Below are 19,456 nucleotides of genomic sequence, written 5' to 3' on the forward strand. Positions count from 1 at the left end.
ATATCTTAGACTTCATTACTGAATATTGTTTCCAGGTCACATCCCCTCACATCATTTTTTTTGTTTAATTCATTCAAGTATTTATTAGTGCCTCTTAGGTACTAGGCACTGGTAGTGCAGCAGTGAACAAGTCATCCGTTTCTTTTTTAAATTAATTTATTTTTATTATTTAAAACCTTTTATTTTATATTGGAGTATAGCCAATTAACAATGTTGCGGTAGTTTCAGGTGAACAGTGAAGTGATTCAGCCATACATACAGATGTACCCATTCTCACACAAACTCTCCTCCCATCCGGGCTACCACATAGCGTTGAGCTGAGTCCCCTGTGCTGTACAGAAGATTACCCACTTCAAATACAACTGAGCGTCCATACCCATCCCAGAGGAGCCGCATTTTAAATAGCAGAAAAGCAATACAAAGCTTAAGTCTGCCATCTTAACCGTTTTAAGTGTACAGTTCAGCCATGTTAAGTACATTCATGTTATTGTGCACTGAACGTCACAACTTTATCATTTTTCAAAAGGAAACTCGACATCCAACAAACATCTACCTATCTTCCCTCGTCCCAGTCTCTGGCAATCTCCGTTCTACCTTTTTCCTATCATTTAACTACTCTAAAGACCTCATATAACTGGAATCCTACAGCATTTGCCTTTTGTGGCAGCTTATTTCACTTAACATAATCTCCTTAAGCTTCACTCAGCTAGTGTCAAAGTCCTTCCGTTTTTTTGTTGTTGTTGTTCCTTCAGTGAGTTTGTTTTTTTAGACTTATTTTCTGAGAAACATAGTACAAGAGACGCATGTACCTAACGTTCACTGCAGCACTTTTTATAATAGCTAGAACATAGAAACAACCTAGATATCCATCAACAGATGAACGGATACAGAAATTGTGCTATGTATGTACAATGGAATATTACCCAACTATAAAAAAGAATGCATTCAAGTCAATCCTAATGAGGCAGATGAATCTAGAGCCTATTATACAAAGTGAAGTAAGCTGAAAGAGAAAGACAAATATTGTATATTAACACATGGCTATGAAATCTAGAAAGATGGTACTGATGAACCTGTTTTCAGGGCAGCAGTGGAGATGCAGACACAGAGAACAGATTTGTGGACACAGCGGGGGAAGGAAAGGGAGGGATGAATTGCGAGAATAGCGTGGAAACACATACATTATCATATGTAAAATAGATAGCAAGTGAGAATTAGCTGTGGAAAACAGAGAGCTCAACCTGGTGTTCTGTGACGCCCCTAAAGGGGTGGGATAGGGAGTGAAATGAGAGGGGAGATCAGGACAGAGGGGACATATGTATACCTGTGGCTGACTCACGTTGATGTGTGGCAGAGGCCAACACAATATTGTAATTTATTTATTTTTAATTGGAGGATAATTGCTTTACAATATTGTGTTGGTTTCTGCCATACATCAACATGAATCAGCCATGGGTTTACATATGTCTCCTCCTTCTTGAACCTCCCTCCCGCCTCCCAGCCCATCCCACTCCTTCAGGTTGTCAAAGAGCATCAGGTTGAGATCGCTGAGTGAACAGCAAAATCCCAATGGGAATCTATTTTACATGTGGCAATGTATACATTTTCATGCTATTCTCGCCTTACCTCATCTTTCTTCAAAGAAATTGATGTATATTCATCTCTATTTCTTTCCATGCTAATTAAATCACATAAAGCTCTATATTTAGAGGTATAATTTGAAAATTTATATTTTTTACAGAAATGAGACCATAATATACCTATCTATGGCAACCCACTCCAGTACTCTTGTCTGGAAAATCCCATGGACAGAGGAGCCTGGTAGGCTGCAGTCCATGGGGTCGCGAAGAGTCGGACACGACTGAGCGACTTCACTTTCAGTTTTCACTTTCATGCATTGGAGAAGGCAATGGCAACCCACTCCAGTGTTCTTGCCTGGAGAATCCCAGGGATGGTGGAGCCTGGTGGGCTGCCGCCTATGGGGTCTCACAGAGTCGGACACGACTGAAGCGACTTAGCAGCAGCAGCAGCAGCAGCAGCAGTAGCGCTGCATTTTACAGTTTTACTTAGATCAAGATGAAAAACTTTTCTGTATTATTTTTAATATCTTCATATACTCCAGTTTGGATATGCCATATTTTACTCAACCATCTTCTTCCAGATCAGCTTCCATATATTTCACTTTTTGCCACAATACATTTATGGTAAACATCCTTGTAACTGTATGATTAAGATTTTATTTCCACACAATATAGTCATACGAGAAATGTTGTCTATGTATATTTTTATTTTAATGGATTTTTCCATAGAGATCTAAGTACTGTACAATTTATATTTCTACTAGCAATTTATCATAGTACTTTCTTTTCCTGTTAACAATCAGTGTTGCTAATGAGAAAAATATATGTTGAATGTATCATATTTTGCAATATCAATAAAACACTTCAGTTCAGTTCAGGTGAGTCAATCAGTCCTGTGCGACTCTTTGCAACCCCATGGACTGCAGCACGCCAGGCCTCCCTGTCCATCAACAACACTCAGAGTTTACTCAAACTCACGTCCATTGAGTCGTTGATACCATCCAACCATCTCATCTTCTGTCGTCCCCTTCTCCTCCCACCTTCAATCTTTCCCAGCATCAGGGTCTTTTCAAATGAGTTAGCTCTTCACATCAGGTGGCCAAAGTATGGAGTTTCAGCTTCAACATCAGTCCTTCCAATGAACACCCAGGACTGATTTCCTTTAGGATGGACTGGTTGGATCTCCTCGCAGTCCGAGGGACTCTCAAGAGTCTTCTCCAACACCACAGTTTAAAATCATCAATTCTTCAGTGCTCAGCTTTCTTTATAGTCCAACTCTCACATCCATACATGACTATTGGAAAAACCACAGCCTTGACTAGATGGACCTTTGTTGACAAATGAATGTCTCTGCTCTTTAATATGCTGTCTATGTTGGTCATAACTTTTCTTCCAAGGAGCAAGCGTCTTTTAATTTCATGATTGCAGTCACCATCTCACTGATTTTGGAGCCCTCAAAAATCAAGTCTGTCACTGTTTCCACTTTTACCCCATCTATTTCCCATGAAGTGATGGGACCAGATGCCATGATCTTAGTTTTCTGAATGTTGAGTTTTAAGCCAACTTTTTCACTCTCCTCTTTCACTTTCATCAAGAGGCTCTTTAGTTCTTAGCTTTCTGCCATAAGGGTAGTGTCATCTGCATGTCTGAGGTTATTGATATTTCTCCTGGCAATCTTGATTCCAGCTTGTGCTTCATCCAGCCCACCGTTTCTCATGATGTACTCTGCATATAAGTTAAATAAGCAGGGTGACAATATACAGCCTTGACATAATCCTTTTCCTATTTGGAAACAGTCTGTTGTTCCATGTCCAGTTCTAACTGTTGCTTCCTGACCTGCATACAGATTTCTCAAGAGACAGGTCAGGTGGTCTGGTATTCCCATCTCTTCAAGAATTTTCCATAGTTTTTGGTGATCTACACAGTCAAAGGCTTTGGGATAGTCAATAAAGCAGAAATAGATGTTTTTCTGAAACTCTCTTGCTTTTCCGATGATCCAAAAGATGTTGGCAATTTGATCTCTGGTTCCTCTGCCTTTTCTAAATCCAGCTTGCACATCTGGAAGTTCATGGTTCACCTACTGTTGAAGCCTTGCCTGGAGAATTTTGAGCATTACAATACTAGAATGTGAGATGAGTGCAACTGTGCAGTAGTTTGAGCATTCTTTGGCATTGCCTTTCTTTGGGATTGAAATGAAAACTGACCACTTACTATGTATATTTGCCTATCTCCAGAATTGTGACCACACTATACTAGAGAGGTTGACTGAGTTGCAAATATTAATCCTAATCAATACTAGGTATATTAACTTTTTTGTGGTGTATTTTGTGATGTAGCATATTTTAAAAAAATACATATAGTCAAATACATCTTTTTTCCATAGTTTCTTTTTCTGACATGGCTAAAATTCTTTCTAACCAAAAGGATGTTCCTTTAATCTCTTACATTTTGTTATAAATGTTTAATTTTTTCATTTATGTTTTAGTTTATCTAAAATATATTTTTGAGTAATAAGAGATAATCTTTATTTTCTTCAATTTAGATGACAGTTGGGTCAACAAGTTATTAAATCAGCCATTGTGTTCTCACAAATTTAAAATATACCACAGCCAAATGTAAAATTTCAATTATGTATACAGTGGAATCTGTTAGTTTTCCACCTGGTTTTACTCTTGGACTTTCTATTCTTAAATCAAAAACCTTTTCTAAAAATTCTGATTTTATATTGTTTCATTATTTTAAAAGGCCAATCTGCCATTTTTCTTTGTTGTAGTTGTCCTGGGTATTCATAAGATTTTATTTTTCAAATAGAATTCAAGGTAATTTTACACAACAAAAAATTGATTGCTATGATCTTATTGGAAATTACATTAAATTTATAATACAAATCAGAATGAATTGACAATTTCATCACATTACTCTTACTGTCAGAAACCTGATATTCATTCTGCTACTTAGAATTTATTTTACATTATTAAGATTGAGTAGTTTTCCCTATATAGTATATTTAATACTTGGCATACTTGATAAGCTCTACTTCCTTATTCAATCTTTGCTTTATTTGTTATTTCATTGTTACCAGTTTTCCACTTCTATGTTTTGCTGATTGATTCAAAAGCTACAAATGACTTTTTAAAAATTTTCCTTTGGGGACTTCTGCTTCCCACTATGATGGATTAGCTTGTATTAGACCAACTTGACCCTTCTAGAAAAAGTATAAAACTTGTAATATATACCAAATACAACTTTTGAAAGGTAATAGAGTACAATTAAGAAAGCCACAATTTTACACAGCAAAGATCCTAGAGAGAAGATAGAAGTGCTGACGAGAGTTCGATATTTTCTGCCACTTTAATTTTGAGATATTTGTTGATTAACAACAGTAGGAAATGTAGTAAACAACATAAATAAACTCAGAACTTATGGTGGTCTCTTAGAACCAGGGGGATAAATGATTGTTATTCAAGGCTATAAAGCGACCTAATAACTGTAGGAGAAAGACCCTGTAGCAAAGAAACTTGTAGAAAAATGAGCTTACCATTTTGTCATGCTTTCCTCTTTGAAGCATTCTTCATTTGTTCAAATCATGCGACAAGGCTAAGAATATGTGAAGAAACACATATTTAGAGTCTAAAGTAGGTATCAGTAATTTATGACATCCAGGTTAAATTTAGCTCACCATCTATTTTTATAAATAACATTTTATTGGAACAAAGACATACTCATTTGTTTATCTTTCTCTAGTGAATGCTTTTGTAGCTCAGTAGTATGAGTAATTACAACAGAGACTGCATGACCTGGAAAACTCAAAATACTTATTATTTTGCTATTCACATAAAAAGTCTGCTGATCATAAACAAACAATAAACAAAATGAAAGGCAACCCTCAGAATGGGAAAAAAAATATTTGCCAATGGAGCAATTTAGAAGAGATTAATATCCAAAATATACAAACAACCCATGAAGCTCAATATCAAAAAAATAAAAAGCCCAATTAAAAAATGGGTAGAATATCTAAGTAGACATTTCTCCAAACAAGACATACAGATAGTCAAGAGGCACATGAAAAGATGCTCAATATCACTAATCATTGAAGAAATGCAAATCAAAACTATAATGAGATATCCCGTCACATCAGTCAGAATGGCCAGCATCAAAAAATCTAAGAAACAAGAAATACTGCAGAAAAGGGGGGAACTCTTCTGCACTGTTGGTGGGAATGTAAACTGTTACGGTCACTACAGGAAGTAGTATGCATGTGCATGAATGCTCAGTCTTTAAGTCATGTCCAAGTCTTTGTGACCTCAAGGACTGTAGCCCTCCAGGCTCCTCTGTCCACGGGATTTTTCAAGCAAGAAAACTGGAGTGGATTGCCGTTTCCTTCCCCAGAGGCTCTTCTGGACCCAGGACTTGAACCCACATCTCTTACGTCTCCTGCATTGGCACATGGTTTCTTTGCCACTGAACAGAGTGGGAGCAGACTCCTTAAAAAGTAAAAACAGAGTTGCCATATGACCCAGCAATCCCATTCCTGGTCATTTATCAAGAGAAAACCATAATCTGAGAAAATATATGCACCACAACGCTCATTGCAGCACTATTTACAACAGCCAAGACGTGGAAGTAACAAAAATGCCCATTGATAGAGGAATGGATAATGAAGATATGCTATATATATATGTATATATTGGGTTGGCCAAAAAGTTCATTTGGGTTTTTCTGTAAAATGACTAAATCTTTTGGTCAACCCCATACATGGGATAGGATGAAGTGTGATATGGAGGCTTCCCAGGTGGCACAATAGCAAAGAATCCACTTGCTTTGCAAGAGATGCAGGAGGCATGGGTTCAACCCCTGGGTCAGGAAGATCCCCTGGAGTAGGAAAAAGCAACTCACTCCAGGATTCTTGTCTGGAAAATCCTACGGACAGGAGAGTCTGGCACACTGCAGTCCATGAAGTCACAAAGACTGAGACACGATTTAGCGACTGAGCACATATGTAAATGTATAACTGCTTCATTTTGCTGTACAGAAAAAAGTAACACAACATGGCAAATCAACTGTACTTCAACAAAAATGTATTTAAAAACTAAAAATTAAATTAAAAATAAATTTTACAAAGAGAGGAAAATATAAAAATTTGTACCAAAAAATTGGGAATGTATAAAAATAGAAAATCAGGGAGATTCTAAAGTTAAGAAATAACTGAAATTAATTTAAATTAACTTAAAATAGGGTCACTGTGCTTATTTAACTTATATGCAGAGTACATCATGAGAAATGCTGGGCTGGAAGAAACACAAGCTAGAATCAAGATTGCCGGGAGAAATATCAATAACCTCAGATATGCAGATGACACCACCCTTATGGCAGAAAGTGAAGAAGAACTAAAGAGCCTCTTGATGAAAGTGAAAGAGGAGAGTGAAAAAGTTGGCTTAAAACTCAACATTCAGAAAACTAAGATCATGGTATCTGGTCCCATCACTTCATGGGAAATACATAGGGAAACAGCGCAAACAGTGTCAGACTTTATTTTGGGGGGCTCTAAAATCACTGCAGATGGTGATCGCAGCCATGAAATTAAAAGACGCTTGCGCCTTGGAAGGAAGGTTATGACCAACCTAGACAGCATATTGAAAAGCAGAGACATTACTTTGCCAACAAAGGTCCGTCTAGTCAAGGCTATGGTTTTTCCAGTGGTCATGTATGGATATGAGAGTTGGACTGTGAAGAAGGCTGAGTGCCGAAGAATTGATGCTTTTGAACTGTGGTGTTGGAGAAGACTCTTGAGAGTCCCTTGGACTGCAAGGAGATCCAACCAGTCCATCCTAAAGGAGATCAGTCCTGGGTGTTCACTGGAAGGACTAATGTTGAAGCTGAAACTCCAATGCTTTGGCCACCTCATGTGAAGAGTTGACTCATTTGAAAAGACCCTGATGCTGGGAGGAATTGGGGGCAGGAGGAGAAGGGGATGACAGAGGCTGAGATGGTTGGATGGCATCACCGACTCAATGGACATGAGTTTGAGAACTCTAGGAGTTGGTGATGGACAGGGAGGCCTGGCTTGCTGCAGTCCATGGGGTCGCATAAAGTCAGACAAGACTGAGCAACTGAACTGAGCTGAAGAGACTTCCTTGGCAATCCAGTGGTTAAGACTCTGCACTTTCACTGCCGTGGCCCGAGGGGATTCAATCCTTGGTGGGGAACTAAAATTCTGCAAGCTGCAGTATGGCCAAAAAAAAAGAAAAAAGAAAAATGTGGGGTCAAAAGCAGAATAACAAACAGAAGAGAAGCCTTGTGAAGTAGAAGACAGCATAAAAATGAATATAGGAAAAGACAGAAAAGAATCAAAGAGCTAATGACCTGTCATTCATATAATTGGGCTTGCATCAGAGAAGGAGAGATGTAATAGGACAGAATAATAATGAGAAACATGGTCTGTGAATTTTTTAAATCTGATCAAAACCACAGGTTTAAAATTCCTTTTTAAAATGAAATTATATCTAAGTTAAATTAAAACTATTGCTTTTGCTTAAAATATCTTCCTTCTAAGAGCAGTCTTATTGGATTAAATTGCCTCTCTTTTTCTCTTCTATCTCTGGGGCTTCTTAGCAACTACAAACATCTTCTCTTGTCTGCTCATTAAGACCTAACCCAAATACTGTAGTAAGGTGATAGTGATCTGTGGAGAGGTGCAAAACATTGCATTCTTGGTCTGAGAGAGGCAACAGTCAACTTTTCAGTTCGCTGCTGCTCTAATTTTCAGGAGTACAGAGACCTCAACATGCCAGGATTGCTCCAGTGTAGAGGGACCAGCCAGTCTTCTTTGAAGCACACGTGGAAGAAATATACAGCTTCTCCCCTTGTAGGGGATGGGATTCTTGGATATCTTCAGGTCAGCTTCTATCTTGAGGCCATCTGGTCCTTTAGATCTTTATCCTAAACTTCCCTCTACTTTTCCCAAAGTGATAGCAAGTTCAGTGGGGGAAAACAGCCATATTCTCTCAGCAGTGGCCACAGGACTGGAAGAGGTCAGTCTTCGTTCCAATCCCAAAGAAAGGCAATGCCAAAGAATGCTCAAACTACCGCACAATTGCACTCATCTCACATGCTAGTAAAGTAATGCTCAAAATTCTCCAAGCCAGGCTTCAGCAATACGTGAACCGTGAACTTCCAGATGTTCAAGCTGGTTTTAGAAAAGGCAGAGGAACCAGAGATCAAATTGCCAATATCTGCTGGATCATCGAAAAAGCAAGAGAGTTCCAGAAAAACATCTCTTTCTGCTTTATTGACTATGCCAAAGCCTTTGACTGTGTGGATGACAATAAACTCTGGAAAATTCTGAAAGAGATGGGAATATCAGACCATCTGACTTGCCTCTTGAGAAACCTGTATGCAGGTCAGGAAGCAACAGTTAGAACTGGACATGGAACAACAGACTGGTTCCAAATAGGAAAAGGAGTACATCAAGGCTGTATATTGTCACCCTGCTTTTTTAACTTATATGCAGAGTACATCATGAGAAACGCTGGGCTGGAAGAAACACAAGCTGGAATCAAGATTGCCGGGAGAAATATCAATAACCTCAGATATGCAGATGACACCACCCTTATGGCAGAAAGTGAAGAAAAACTAAAGAGCCTCTTGATGAAGGTGAAAGAGGAGAGTGAAAAAGTTGGCTTAAAGCTCAACGTTCAGAAAACTAAGATCATGGCATCTAGTCCCATCACTTCAATAGATGGGGAAACAGTGGAAACAGTGTCAGACTTTATTTTGGGGGGCTCCAAAATCACTGCTGATGGTGATTGCAGCCATGAAATTAAAAGACGCTTACTCCTTGGAAGGAAGGTTATGGCCAACCTAGATAGCATATTTAAAAGCAGAGACATTACTTTGCCAACAAAAGTCCGTCTAGTCAAGGCTATGGTTTTTCCAGTGGTCATGTATGGATGTGAGAGTTGGACGGTGAAGAAAGCTGAGCGCTGAAGAATTGATGCTTTTGAACTGTGGTGTTGGAGAAGACTCTTGAGAGTCCCTTGGACTGCAAGGAGATCCAATCAATCCATCCTAAAAGAGATCAATCCTGGGTGTTCATTGGAAGGACTGATGTTGAAGCTGAAACTCCAATACTTTGGGCACCTCATGCGAAGGGTTGATTCATTGGAAAAGACCCTAATGCTGAATAGGATTGGGGGCGGGAGGAGAAGGGGACGACAGAGGATGAGATGGTTGGATGGCATCACCGACTCGATGGACATGAGTTTGGGTAGACTCCGAGAGTTGGTGATGGACAGAGCGGCCTGGCGTGCTGCAATTCATGGGGTCGCAAAGAGTCGGACACGACTGAGCGACTGAACTGAACTGAACTGAGAACTCCAGTTAAGCCTGAGGCCTTGCTCTCAGCTGCTAAGCCTCAGTTTAACTTGTATAGGGCATGGGAGAGATAAAGTTGTTAGGTGGTAATTAGGATAAGGACCTCAGGGCAGTAAGCATGGAAGCTGCCACCTGTTCCTATTTTCCAAATCTTTCCTCTTTCAAAATGTATTTAAATAATGCTATTTCTTCAAAAAGGCTTATTATTTCAGAAAATTCTTTTAAACAACTCTATCTCTGAAGGAAATGTCATGCAACTGAAATAAAAGCCCAAAATACGCTCTTATTCTTAAATGGCAGTAAACCAAACAGATCATTAACGGAAACATTACTATAATAACTTTTCAAACACCAAATAGACTTGTGCAGAACATAATTTTACTAATAGTATCTCCTTTTATAGGTCCCCCATAAAATCTATTGTAAAATCCATTCCAAAATGATTATGTATTTATATATTCTAAACTCAATAGAAAGTTATAAAAATAGAATCATTTCTTCTGTTTAGGCATACATATTTTGGTAGATTTTTCTTATTTTTTTTTACAAAAATATCCACATGAGAAAATGAAACATGATGGCTATGAATTTCTGAGCCAAACGACCAAGTCAGACAGGTATTACATTTAACACTACATGGAAAATTTTACAGAGATATGTTCAATAGTCTCTAAATTTAAAATGCTGTTTTTACTCCAATGAGTATATCACAAATAGAAATGAATAAGTTGCTAAACCCTCAGAAGTCTAGCATTCTCCAAGTTCTAAACATACTGAATTACAAGGATGCAATTTCTTGTTTTCTGGATTTTAAATGACAGTGCACTGGCAGAAAACAAAAGCTGAACCAAATTAACACTGGAAAATGAAGAAAAATGAAGCTGGCATCTTAGCCCAGGGGACCTTGCCAAAGGAAAGTAGCTTCTTTCCCCATTCCTAAACTCATTCCATTTTTAGAGTCTGAGATGGATTTCCTATCCCATGCTAGTAAAGAGGAGACTGAATTCAGGAAATTCAAATGCTTGTGAGGAGAAATGCTAATTATAATCATCCATATTTCCATAATAAATGTCATAAGTAGACCTCAGAGAGCTATGATTAAAAACTGCTATTCCTTTAGTTTATCAATACAAAATTTATATGCAACATGTGAGTAGTAGTAGTGTTAGTCACTCAGCTGTGTCCGACTCTTTGCCACCCCACAGACTGTAGCTTGCCAAGCTCCTTTGTCCAAGGGATTCTCCAGGCAAGAATATTGCAGTGGATTGCCATTTCCTTCTCCAGAGGATCTTCCTGACCCAGGGATTGAACCCAGGTCTTCTGCATGCAGGCAGATTCTATACCATTTGAGCTACAGGGACTCCATAAACATGTGAGACAAACCTATATTTATGGGCAGTACTGTTAGTGTGAGTCCCAATATTGCTTATCCAAGATTATTCAGCCATGAAGATGCACCTCACAGACTTCCCACCACCCACTGAATTATGGCCAGTATCAGTGTTAAAAGGACCTCTGAGAGATACTTCAATAGCATAATTAAACAGATGAAGGAATGGACAGTCAAAGAGATTAAGGAACTTCTCAGTTCAGTTCAGTAGCTCAGTCGTGTCCGACTCTTTGTGACCCCATGAATCGCAGCACGCCAGGCCTCTCTGTCCATCACCAACTCCCAGAGTTTACCCAAACCCATGTCCATCGAGTCGGTGATGCCATCCAACCATCTCATCCTCTGTCATCCCCTTCTCCTCCTGCCCCCAATCCTTCCCAGCATTTATGGTCTTTTCCAATGAGTCAACTTTTCGCATGAGGTGGCCAAAGTATTGGAGTTTCAGCTTCAACATCAGTCCTTCCAATGAACACCCAGGATTGATCTCCTACAGGGTGGACTGGTTGGATCTCCTTGCAGTCCAAGGGACTCTCAAGAGTCTTCTCCAACACCACAGTTCAAAAGCATCAATTCTTCAGCGCTCAGCTTTCTTCACCGTCCAACTCTCACATCCATACATGACCACTGGAAAAACCATAGCCTTGACTAGACGGACCTTTACTGGCAAAGTAATGTCTCTGCTTTTCAATATGCTATCTAGGTTGGTCATAACCTTCCTTCCAAGGAGTAAGCGTCTTTTAATTTCATGGCTGCAGTCACCATCAGCAGTGACCCTGGAGCCCAAAAAAATCAAGTCCGACACTGTTTCCACTGCTTCCCCGTCTATTTCCCATGAAGTGATGCGACCGGATGCCATGGTCTTAGTCACCACTTGGTAGAGTTAGAGGAGATCTCAGGCTCCAGATTTCTGCCAACACAGATTTTAATGCCCATTTAGTAACCAAACAGGAGAAGGTAATGGCACCCCACTCCAGTGTTCTTGCCTGGAGAATCCCAGGGATGGGAGAGCCTGGTGGGCTGCCGTCTGTGGGGTCGCACAGAGTCGGACATGACTGAAGTGACTTAGCAGCAGCAGCAGTAACCAGACATCAACTAATCCAATCGAAATTAAATGTAGAAACAGCTGGAATTTTCTCATGTCTGAAATGTCTCTATCTCTACATCTGTATCTTTATATAATCTCACTCGCTCTTAAGATATTCAGAGAAGACAATTATTCATCAAGTTATCTAAAGGAGAAAGAGGGAAAAGTGCTGCTGTGAACTTTGAGGGTATTTGAGAAAGGAGAAATTTGTTGGGTGAAAATAGTGAATTTGGTCTCTGACACATTAGTATTGCTAACTGCTAAGTCGCTTTAGGCGTGTCCGACTCTGTGCAACCCCATAGACGGCAGCCCACCAGGCTCCCCCGTGCCTGGGATTCTCCAGGCAAGAGTACTGGAGTGGGTTGCCATTGCCTTCTCCACATTAGTATTAGGTGTCAACAAAACAATATTTACATAGTAGGGAAGATAAACAAATACATCTCAAAGTGTTAAAAGGAATGGATTTAACATTTCACAGTGTCTTTTGAAAGAATTATCCTCAGATGGTGTTAGTGGTAAAGAACCCATCTGTCAGTGCAGGAGACATAAGAGACATAAGTTCCATCCCTGGGTTGGGAAGATCCTCTGGAGGAGGGAATGGCAACCCACTCCAGTATTCTTGCCTGGAGAATCCCATGGACAGAGGAGCCTGGCGGGCTACAGTCCATGGGGTTGCAAAGAGTAGGACACAACAGAAGTGACTTAGTAGGCATGCATCCTCTACACAGTACAACATGAAAGCTGGAAATTCATAAGTAAACCTCAAAAGTAGTGACAGTACTGTGACACTGATAGGTGAAATGTAAGGTGGTTCTTAGGTGAGCAGAAGTAGCTATGCATTAAGAAAAAACGTATTTTTAAAAGGAGATTGAAGAAAATTTGTTGTAAATAAAACACTAATATCATTTGAGTTTTATTAAATTCTCAATAGTGTTCAACTTTGTAAGGGAGCATGGCATATGAAGTAACAAAGAAGTGGACCATTATCCATTTATAAACTATGCATTTGAATTTCCACAACTATTGTGAAGCACAGAAAGCAATTTTCATATTAAAGGACAGTGGACAGAGCTCTGAAAAGGAGTCTCTAAACAATGTATGATTCAAAAGCATCTGTCTTTCAGAAAACCTGGTGAGCTAATTTTCTCATTTATGGGCAAAGCATGTTATAATAGGGATGACATAATAATTCTTAGGCCATATAAATTCTTTAACTTGAAATTTTATTTCCTTTGACATGATTTTAATTGATCTGAAACAAACAGATTTCAGTGACATTTAGAAACTGACTTTATTTTTTAAGTTAATTTACAAACCTATAATTGATTATTTTGAAACTTTTTGTTACTGTTATAGATTCTATGAAAGATAAGATATTAGATACTATCCTTGCTCTTGTGAAGTTTACGTTTTCACTGGGAAGATAGGATTTATCGAATCAGTACTATATATTTGTTATATTGATTAAGTTACTAAAAGACTTTCTAAGTAAAGGACTAAATTGAAACAATAAGTTAGGACCGGATTATTTACAAATCACACAAATCAGACAAGAATTTATATTTATTACGATAGATAATATAAAGATATTAGAGGATTTTTAGTAGGGAACTGAAATATTTTCCTCCTGTTTTATGTCATCATAAAATTAGTTTAGGGATGATTAAGCTAGCAGTAACAGGTAGAAAGTTTAAAAAGGGAAAAAACAGAGGTAAGGAGACTATTAAGAAGCTATTGCAGGAGACATAGGAGACGTAGGTTCAATCCCTGGGTTGGGAAGATCCTCTGGAGGCATGGCAACCCACTCTAGTATTCTTGCCTGGAGAATCCCATGGACAAAGTAGACTGGCAGGCTGCAGTCTTAGGGTTGTATAGTCAGACACGGTTGAAGTGACTTTGCACATAAGCATGCACGTATTACAATCTAGTAATGAATACAATTAGTTTCTAATGAATGTGCTGGTTGGGAGAGTTAAGATTTCAATGTGAGTGATTTGTGATGATATAATTTACTGTTATAAGGATTATAAATTCATACATGTGAGATGGAAAATCATAATAATATACAGTCAAAGTGAAAGTGAAGTCACTCAATCATGTCCAACTCTTTGCGACCCCATAGACTGTAGCCTACAAGGCTCCTCTGTCCATGGGATTTTCTAGGCAAGAATACTGGAGTGGGTTGCCATTTCCTTCTCCAGGGGATCTTCCCCACCCAGGGATCGAGCCCAGGTCTCCCTCACTGCAGGCAGATGCTTTACCCTCTGAGCCACCAGGGAAGGTGGTGGCTCAGAAATTTTTTGAGTCAAAGGCGACTCTAAAATTTTTTGCCTGGAGTATAATCTATAAAAATATTAAATCACTTTGTTGCACACCTGAAACTAATATAACACTGTAAATCAAATACACTTCAATAAAAATTTCTTTTGCCTGGAATAATGAGAGGACAGTGCCTAATGTACTGGAAATTAAGAAGGAATATCTATGTTAATGAAAGCAATTTTAGGTTAAGACTATGAGGAAATGGCTAGTATTAACCATTACAGCATGAAGCAAAGATTACCTACTGTGAGGCATTTGGATGAATAAATGAGCAACTCGAGACACTTATTTCAATCTTCCCAGACAAGTGAAATCTTGCTGAGCATCCATTCACCATCACAGCAAGAAAGTCAAGAACATCAAGAACGACAGACTCCAAGAATTTTATGTGGCCTGCATCTCACAGGTACACCAGATAAGAAGTAAATGTGGAGCCACAGTAAATGTTACATATAGTACTATTTTCACTGTCTTCCTGCACCTTATATAAGAACCCCAAAAAAGTCTCCTCCAATTTCTGCAAGTTGCTAAAGGGTCTTTCTTGTGTTCCAAAATCTGGTCCTCTAATGTGTGATTTGTATGACAGTCATCATTTTCCCTAGTTACCTCTGTGTAAAAGACTGAAGGGTGCGTTAGTCACTCAGTCATGTCCGGCTTTTTGCAACCCCAAGGACTGTAACCCGCCAAGCTCCTCTGTCCATGAATTCTCCAGGAAAGAAAACTGGAGTTGGTTGCCATGCCCTCCTCCAGGGGATCTTCCCCACCCAGGGGTCGAACCCATGTTTCCTGCATTGCAGGCAGATTCTTTACCATTTGAGTACCTGGGAAGACCTAGTTACTTCTAGTTTTCAAAATGACCCAGAATTGAATCACTGAAATTCTTCTCAGTCTGTGTTGAAGGGGCTGTTTTTGCTAATAGGTCTGAAGGTTATTGAGAGCACTGCTAATTCTGCCAGTGATTGCACCAAGACTATTAACAAGTAAAGTTTGAAAACTGACCCCAAAGGAGATGGACCTGGCTCCTGCTGTTTCCGAGGTCGCTGGCACTCATACCACTGATTTCTTGTCCTCTCTGTGCACACTCCAGTAAGAATAACTTTCTTTTTTTTTTTTTTTTCATTTATTTGCTTTCTTATTTTTACTAGTGTATGAACAATAAATCCATAGATAATGAGACTGGAGAGCAATTTTACAGTTTATCCTTAAAATAACTTTCTTATATATTGGAAACACAACCTTGAACCATACAGGCGGGCTTTTGCACTGTTCCTTCACATTTTCAGAGGCTAAATTTAAGCGAAAAGCAGAAATAATGAAGTGCAAATAAGAAGGATCAGAACTGGAGATGTGGATTTTGGGGTGGGGGGAAAAAAAAAAAGATGTGGATTTTGAGCAGTGAAAACTGGAAGTCCTTTGCAGAGAATTGCATATGAAACGGGTGGAGGATGTTTCAAGAAATGATGACTGGAGACAATGGTGGCAGCAATAGCTGCAGTGGGGGCCCTTGGGAAATTGCCAGGGGTATATAACACTGTAAACGTCAGATGGTACCAAGAAGCCAAATCCCAGAAATAAAGCAGAAAACCTGAACACTGTGAGGAGGAAATCTTGCCCCAATTAGAGAAAATCTCTTCTTCCAACCACATAATTTCATCCCCAGCTACTAGGAATATTCTAAATCGCTAGAAAAAGTGGATTTTGATACCATGAAGGGAAGTCAGGTGTAGAATGCACAAACTGAACCGACTGACTACAGAGCATCATGGAGAAAATATTCTGGTGGTGAGAGAGCCTGATGGAACAAAGGCTGGTTCCAAAACAACATGTCCAGGTAATTCTGTTTTATCAACAGTAGTTTTAAACATGACTGAATAATTAATCATTTTAATATATTTTGTTGAGAAAATATATATCTCATTCCATCTTTACTGTCAATAGTCTAAGGCACAATTCCAGAAGAAATGATATTCCAGTAGGAATCATGGTCAAAGATAAGCATAAAGAATAAGGTACGGCTGCTCTTAAGTGTTCACATTCAGCAGCTATCCTGTGTCATTCAGCTACAGCAGGAAAAAAAAAAAAATTGTTCCTGCTTATTACAGCTTTCTGAAAAGTCTCTGATGACTCCTAATCCCATGCCATTATCAATTAAGGTAATATCATTATAAGCTCTAGGAACTCCTAATTGTGAAACTGAGAGAGAGAAAAGCCTCAGAAAATAAAGGAAAAGTTTAAATCTATAAGTTCAAATATTTGAGTTGATAGAGAGTAAAAATTCTAATTCCAGAAAAGGAATTTCAAGTTGATATCAAATTAGAATTATTTAAGAATTAAGTTATCAAAAATTCAAATCTCATGATTTTTATCAAATATATGTATAGCCTACCTACAAATATAAACACTTCACTTTGTGACATTATCTTTTTAAAATTCATATTCATATAAACACTGCTAAAGTTTATACTTGCTTATTTATAAGGAGTTATATGAATTTGTGTTAGAGGACATGGGACTTCCCTGGTGGCTCAGGCAGTAGATAGTCTGCCTGCAATACAGGAGACCTGGGTTTGATCCCTGGGTTGGGAAGATTCCCTGGAGAAGGGAAAGGCTACCTATTCCAGTATTCTTGCCAGGAGAATTTCAGACAGAGGAGCTGACAGGCTCAGAGTCAGATACAACTGAGCAACTAACACTGCTACTACAGTGTGTAGTACCTAGTTTTCATTTTCTACCTATTCCTTCTTCTCATCGCCAAGGCAAGTCTTTCAGAGAAGAAAAAGATTGATATAAGATTGATATAAGTGGATACAAAGGATTTCTCCTATATGTTTCTGAATCTGTCTTTAATTCCTCAATACCTCTAGAACTCTTAGCACTGTAAACAAAAACAAACAAAAAATTTAGTATCAGATTCAGAAGGACCTATCTTCATCCACATAGTATATGTGGAATCCCTATTGTACTAGAGGTAGACACTGCAAATACATACGATATTTTGCTTTTACTTTTGATGATTTACATTTATCTGTTATTTCCTTCTCTAAACAAGAAAGCTGACAGATTCCCATAATAATCATAATTAAATGTTACCTATGTTACTCAGAGGAAAACTTTCCCTAAATCCAATGAAGAAATTCATATTTATTTTCTACCTTAAATGCTTACCATCTTTTCCTTCACGAACCCTTGAGATCCCTATATTCAGGTGCAGTAATTTAGTCTGCTGTTCGGCTCAAGAGCTGTGGCAAGGTTAGGATTTTCACCTTTCATTGCACCTTTGGTGTTGGTTCATTTCTCATCTCCCTACATGCCCCATAGAGCTGATGTGAGTGCAGAAAACCCTTTGAAGTCACTTGGAACTTCGTGCTCTGATGAGGCTTGAAGGACATGCAAAGTAAGAAACATGGCCGTGCTTGCAAAGGAGGGTGAAAATTCAATCAGCTTCACTAATGTGCTTCTTACACCTCAAGGCATTTCTATGTTTGTATATATGTACATCTGCAATAAAAACTGAGCCAAGTAAGTTCTAAATCTGTAAAAACAGAGCATTTACATAGATATGCCTACTACACTTAGGACAATTTATTTCACGTATGAAAAAACAGATTGAGTAAATTAGTGAAAGAAATGCCTTCAAAGGTTAATCCAGAAAATACATACTTGTGCCATAACATCTGTGCTAATATTTAAAATATATATTACTTTTAAGATAGATTTTGAAGCAGAAACATAGTTAATGTTTCTGATACTCTGATATCCTCAACTACATAGGCCCAAATTTTAAAATCACATCAAACATATAACCTCTGTTTTTCAATGTAAGCATTTTCCAATGTGTCAGTAAATGAGTTTGTAGTTCTGGGCTTAGGACTGCAAACCCCACTTTTGTTTTGCAAGCCCATACCAGGCTTTTGATGCTTTTGAACTGTGGTGTTGGAGAAGACTCTTGAGAGTCCCTTGGACTACAAGGAGATCCAACCAGTCCATCCTAAAGGAGATCAGTCCTGGGTATTCATTGGAAGGACTGATGTGGAAGCTGAAACTCCAATACTTTGGCCACCTCATGCGAAGAGTTGACTTATCGGAAAAGACCCTGATGCTGGGGAAGATTGAGGGCAGGAGGAGAAGGGGACGACAGAGGATGAGATGGCTGGATGGCATCACCGACTCGATGGACATGGGTTTGGGTGGACTCCGGGAGTTGGTGATTGACAGGGAGGCCTGGTGTGCTGCGATTCATGGGGTCACAAAGAGTCAGACACGACTGAGCGACTGAACTGAACTGAACTGAACTGAATGGCCTCTTTAATTAATTTAATGGTCCCAATTAATATTTTTAATTTGAATTTAATTTTACCTATTTTCATTAGGATTCTTGTCAGTTATAAATGCCTGAAATATCTTCATCCACTCCTTTATTTATTCTCTGTTACTAGGATTTAGACATTTCTAATAAAACTTCTGCTGCTGAACTTTGTTTAATTAACACAATCATAAAGCCTGAATTGTTTAATAGGAAAATCAATACCTTTAAAAAACATTAGGTTGTTTTGCATCCTTCTCTATTATTGTGTACTTACCACTTATGTTACTTTTTTTCTGGCACTTCTTAATGCCTGTATCTATATTTTTTTGGATTATGTTTGATTTTCTTCATTCTTTTTCCTTTCTAAGCTATTAATTTGAAAGTTCCACAATTTTTTTGGT

General features: G+C 38.6%; 1 long non-coding RNA gene across 1 annotated transcript in view; it reads right to left on the reverse strand.

Moving 5' to 3' along the window:
* LOC145509651 (uncharacterized) overlaps positions 1-19,456 on the reverse strand; it is a 579,505-nt gene that overhangs the window by 247,023 nt on the left and 313,026 nt on the right. Inside the window, exon 7 of the long non-coding RNA XR_014056274.1 lies at positions 5,119-5,177. This is a non-coding gene — a long non-coding RNA (uncharacterized LOC145509651). The remainder of the gene's footprint in view (positions 1-5,118; positions 5,178-19,456) is intronic.

The sequence above is a fragment of the Giraffa tippelskirchi genome, chromosome 6 (assembly GCF_054371585.1).
Source record: "Giraffa tippelskirchi isolate mGirTip1 chromosome 6, T2T-mGirTip1v1.2.pri, whole genome shotgun sequence".
NCBI classification, from domain to species: Eukaryota; Metazoa; Chordata; class Mammalia; order Artiodactyla; family Giraffidae; genus Giraffa; species Giraffa tippelskirchi.